This window comes from Wyeomyia smithii, chromosome 3 (genome assembly GCF_029784165.1).
Source record: "Wyeomyia smithii strain HCP4-BCI-WySm-NY-G18 chromosome 3, ASM2978416v1, whole genome shotgun sequence".
In the NCBI taxonomy this organism is placed as follows: Eukaryota; Metazoa; Arthropoda; class Insecta; order Diptera; family Culicidae; genus Wyeomyia; species Wyeomyia smithii.
Window position 1 is genome coordinate 202785463 of NC_073696.1, and position 6000 is coordinate 202791462.

The following is a 6000-nucleotide window of genomic DNA, read 5'->3' on the forward strand; positions in this document are numbered from 1 at the left end:
CCCGCATTTCTGCCGGGAGTGATTGGTGCAGCCAAAATTCATCGTAATAGACGACGAGACGTATATTAAAAAAGATATAGCATTTTTACGAAAATAGTTTTAAATGTCGTAATTAGTTTTTCGTAAAATGTAATATCTCGAGATTGGCTCATATTACCACGGTGATAAGTGTTTCTCACGTGAAATTTTTCGAGAAAAACGCTAAGTCGCTTTTTACGCGGGGAATACGTGCCGCGTAAAAAAAACCGCGTAAATTCCGGAATCCGCGTAAAAAACCATCGTTAATTTTGCATTCCGAGTGAAGGGGAACCGAAATCCGGGCAAAAAAAAATACCGCGTAAATTCCGGAGTCCGCGTAAAAAAACCGCGTAAATTCCGGAATCCGCGTAAAAAAACCATCGTTAATTTTGCATTCCGAGTGAAGGGGAACCGAAATCCGAGCAAAAAAAAAAATACCGCGTAAATTTCGGAGTCCGCGTAAAAAAAACCGCGTAAATTCCGGAATCCGCGTAAAAAAAACCGCGTTAATTCCGGAATCCGCGTAAAAAAGCCGCGTAAAAAGCGACCTTAGTGTACAATGAAACCATAAAGATTAAAATAAATTTAGCTACGTACGCCGAGAAATGCAAATTTAGTTTTAAAATACAAAAATAATCTATCTGGCAACACTTCCGGTCGAAACAATATTTTTTCTGGATTCCTTGGTTTATTTTCTTAAAAATTCACCTACAGTCGCCGTTCGATAACTGCATGTCTTTTAACTGCAACGCTTTTTAACTGCAAGACCGATAACTGCAACAACTTTGCAGTTATCGGACCGCAATCCGTCAAATCTGAAGTCAAAGTCATATTTGACATTGAAGTGACAAATCTCGCGGGGGGATTCTAAATGCATTCGAAAATGAAAATTGTTGAATATCTAGAAACATTTCAAAAGGACTTTTTCATTTCGATTTCGTTTACTTGTTGTCGCTTCATTCGAGATGGGAGATTATAGATCTCCACTATTAAGGGGTTATATACCTTTTTGGTCGAGAAAAATGAGGGAAGTTTGAATTTATTTTCAAGTGCATAGCACCATTTTCACCATTTTATAAACAACAAAAAAATACGTTTGATTTTGAGATATACCAATTATTACTGGAATAATGGCCGTTTCCCCGAAACGCTATTTTTTTTGCAGAGGCTTGCGGTGATCCTGATAGAGACTCAGCGGGTCAACCTTAATCAAAAAACTCATATTATTTCATTAGTTTAGAAGTGTGCCGTGTCCTTGAGCGATCGCTTTTATGAGTATTTTGTTTTCAGTGCAAACGAGAACGTTTTTCCCAAAAAATGCACGTTTTGAGCGCTAAAAATTGCATTAAAATTTTTTTGCGGCAAAATGTAACTGTATGTTTCGAAAAGCGATCGTTCAAGGACCGGCGAATTTAATAACGAAAATTTAAAAAAAAGATGAAAGAAATCGGTTCAGTAAAGTCATTTTTCGGTAAACTTTATTCCGAGATAATCGCGTGTAAAGTTTCAAGTTTAGCTTATGCCGTCGTGACGAGGCGCCCTGCAAATCGCTCTAACTTTCTTCCTTTTGTTCAGATCTTTTTGAAAATTTGTGAAAATGTTCTCAAGATGTTGTATTTGAAGATTATGCAATAAAAACTTTTTCGGTCATTAGAAAGCTAAAAAGGTATATAACCCCTTAATCAATGAAGCAAAATCACCATGTTATATGGTTCACTTTTCGTAATTACTATAAGAGAAAAAAATATTCCTTGTGCATTGTTTGGCTAGCTTTTACTACTCAGTTAGGCAGTGCATAGTAGATCACAAACAATATTTTGTGACCTAGCGTTAAACAGACCATTTTAGGAACTGATAGGTGTCACGGATCCTGCTGACATTGATGTTGCTTTTACTTGCGTTATGTCAGCGGTTCCGAGCTTTCTGTCAAAATTTCATTCATAAATTGAGTTCAGAAACGTCACGTAAAATGATCTTCTGTTGTGATGAACTTTATCTTCGCCTACATATTGGTTATGTAAAGTAGTTACTAAAACGCAATAAATTATGATGCGGAAATATGAATATCAAATTGATTAATCAAAAAGCTTGCCTATTTTAGTTTTCTGCTATTTTTTGCCACTATTCCATTAAAAAAATACATTTCGACATCATTGAAAACAAAAATGGTAGTGACGGACCCCCCTCCAAATTTTGGCATGTGTCAAGTGTTGCAGTTATCGAACGGCATTCGATAACTGCAATGTAAACATGTTGCAGTTAGCGAACGACGACTGTATCAATATTTTTCGGGTGTCTTACATCAATAAATTTTCTAATAAATTTATTACGAAATTTACAACTATTTTCGTAAAAATGTTATATCTCGAGATTGGCTCATATTACCTCGGGATGATAGTTGTTTCTTACGTGAAATTTTCCAAGGAACACGATGAAATTATCAAATTTTAAAGAAAAAAAAGTTCAAGCCGTTTTGGTAATATTATTGACTTTTCGACAACGTATATGCTTAATTTAGTAACAAACAAGTCCAGTGTCAGTGAAAGTGTCATCAAAAGGTAAGCCAAATGATTAATAACGGTAATAATGTGATATTTTTCAACACACTTTTGCATGCAAGTTACAAACTCGTAACTTGCACACATTTTTTTATGAAAGCTATTCCTTTTTTTCTTCTCAGTGCTATTTTTTTTTGCCCTCTCCTTAGCTAAATCTGGAAACTGTGGACATAAAAACTATACAAAATTTGTATCAGCCTTGATATGTGTTTATTTATCCAATATTATCCGTTTATGAATGAATTTTTGTTGATCAGGTTTGTTTGTTGCATTTTTCCGAGAACACTAGATAAACATTTCAAAATGTCCTATCTGCTTTCATCATTTTTCTGGAGCGTTCTTTTATTTTGGTAATGGTTCAACTTTAGTAACTCTCCCAAGCGTGGTTTGCGTTCAGAAGGTTAGAGGGATCTCTCCGCTATCAACTGGTACAAATAACGTGTCAAAAAAGGTGTTTAAAAAGTTGTGGTGATTAACTGAAGTCGATCAAAAAATCGATCAACGCAGATAGAACCTTTTGAAATGTTCCCCTTTACAGTCTTAAACAAAGTTTTTCACAGTTACTCGGATTTAATCGATTTGAACAAGAGCGTTGTACAGCCTTGAAGTCTGATTTTCGAATGCATCTTTTGATTCTACCAATCAACTGTTCGCAAACCGTTAATCTCCAGTTACTTTTGCACCAAAGAAACTCAAAACCTCAGAGAAATCTTCGGTTGGACGACACTGAGGTGGATTCGTTGGGTTGCGTATTTAGAGTACAAACGGAGTCAAGTGGTTGTTCAGAAACGTTTGTGTTTTGACGTAGAATACGTCTTACGGCAACAACTACAGGGACCCAATTTCAATACAGGGATCCAATTTCAAAACCGAAAACATCGAGAGCGTCACAAAAATTGTCCAATTTCAAACGTTTTAAACCCAGTCAGTTTCCAACCGATTTCTGTCATTTTTGCAGCAATCGATTGGAAAATCATTTAAGCACCCGTCCAAATGCAGAAAATTGTAATCTGATTGTTCAAACTATTGTAATATTTAAAATTGTTGAACAATGTCGAAACGCAAATGTCGATTTTTGATTGGTCGCTTGCTGCCTTTCCCTAAATAGGACGACAGAATGGAGTACCTAGTTAGCCGGGAATGTACTCTTTGGGCTATATAAGAGACTGTTTCTCCTCAAGCAAATCAGTTTACTAGCAGCAGGCAGCAGCTTCGGACATCAACACCGATGGCAGTAGGCGAAGGCAGCGTTTATCAGCAGCGGGCAACAGCGGCGGTGGTAGTGGTTAGCTGCAGTCCTACCTCTTTCAGTTCGGCTCTTCTTCGATCTGAGTTGGACCCCACCAGCGGTAATGCGATTCAGATATCGTTGGGCAAATACAACCCGAAACTGAAAGAGACTCGCACCGCCAGGTGGTTTGAGAAGCCACCATCATCCAGCGTATGTATATACAGGGTGTATGCACATAACGTGTGTGAATATTTGTAGCGTGTGGCCCTAATATATAAGGTGTGTGGCTAGCGTGTGTGTATGTTTATGGCGTGTATGCATGCCTGTAGCGCGTTTGTGCATGTTTATAGCGCGTGCGGCACCGCCACCACCACCACCACCGCCATCGCCACCACGGCTACCGCCGCCACCACCACCACCGCCGCCACCGCCGCCACCACCGCCACCGCCGCCACCATCACCACCACCGCCACCATCACCACCACCACCACCACCACCTATATAAGAGACTGTTTCTCCTCAAGCAAAACAGTTTACTAGCAGCAGGCAACAACAGCGAACATCAACACCGATGGCAGTAGGCGAAGTGGATCAGAAGCGGGCAACAGCGGCGGTGGTAGTGGTTAGCTGCAGTTCCTACCTCTTTCAGTTCAGCTCCCTTTCGATCTGAGTTGGACCCCACCAGCGGTAATGCGATTCAGATATCGTTGGGCAAATACAACCCGAAACTGAAAGAGACTCGCACCGCCAGGTGGATTGAGAAGCCACCATCATCCAGCGTACGTATATACAAGGTGTATGCACATAACGTGTGTGAATATTTGAAGCGTGTGTCCCTAATATATAAGGTGTGTGGCTAGCGTGTGTGGCTTGCTTTAAAGCGTGTGTGTATGTTTATGGCGTGTATGTAGCGCGTGTGTGCATGTTTATAGCGCGTGCGGCTAGCTATATAGCGTGCGTGGTTTGCTATATAGCGTGTGAATGTCTAGCGTGTCTGTGCATGTCTATAGAGCGTGTGGCTAGAGTGCGTGGCTTGCTATATAGCGTGCGTGGCTAGCGTGGGTCATAAGTTTGGAATCGCTTTACTGAGTATTGCAACCCCCAGTTTGAATATTGCAACACCCCGAAAAGTTTAGCATCACTCAAAATGGGTAAATTTCTGTAACTGTAACTGTAATATGCTTGACCAGAACTGGTGGCACAAGCCGAACACCGCAACTTTGTGGGTAGTAATGATCACGCGATAAGTTGAAGTCTAAATATGAAAAACTGCATGCACCCTAGCACCGCATTGCGGGGTAATTCAGTATTAACTTGTCTACCATGAAGAAGCCTTTAGCCTTCTGAACAAGTTTGCTGAACACCGCAACTTTTTGGCAGGTCGGAATCGTGAGATTAGTTAAGTTCAAAATACGACTCATTGTGTGCCCACTAGCACCACATAGCGGTAAAATTTCACACTGAATTGGCCACCATACAGTAGCCTTTGACCTTCGGAACTAGTTTGCTGAAAGCCGCAACTTTCTAGGTTGTCAAAAACACGAGATATCCGCCTATTCCAGGTGATGCTAAACTTTTCGGGAGGCGTTGCAATATTCAAACTGGGTGTTGCAATACTCAGTAAAGCGATTCCAAAGTTATGACGGGTAATTGCTAACAAATCACCTCATGTAGAATTTGATTATCACTGTGAATCATTCAAAACTAAATAAAAACCTAAATTAATCCACCTAGCGGTCAGACCCAGCCTTTCTCATTCAAACTTTTATTTGTAAAAATAGATTTACATGAACGCTTAAATCCAATAAATGTATGTCACTCTTTAGGTTCTAAAATATTGATGTTGTAATCTATACATATAAAATAAAAATGTTTTTTTTTTTTTTTTTAAAGGTGGCGGGGAAATCTGCAAACAGACACCTGAGAAGAGAACTCAGGGTGTAGGGATGAGACTAGGGGAGAGATGCTGGGGTAGTTACACTCGCCCAGGCACCTACTGATCCCTGTCCCGACCCACTAAAACCCCTCCAGTCTCCAGCCCTGGTTTTCCCGGAACGACGGTTAAGTATTACGTCGGGGAGTGGCTTTTGTGCGTGATGCACCCTCTTTACTCTTATAACCTTCTAGCTAACTACCTGGAGACTGGTAATTAGCTACCACTGGCGTGTTGGTGGTTGACCCGCCACACACGTT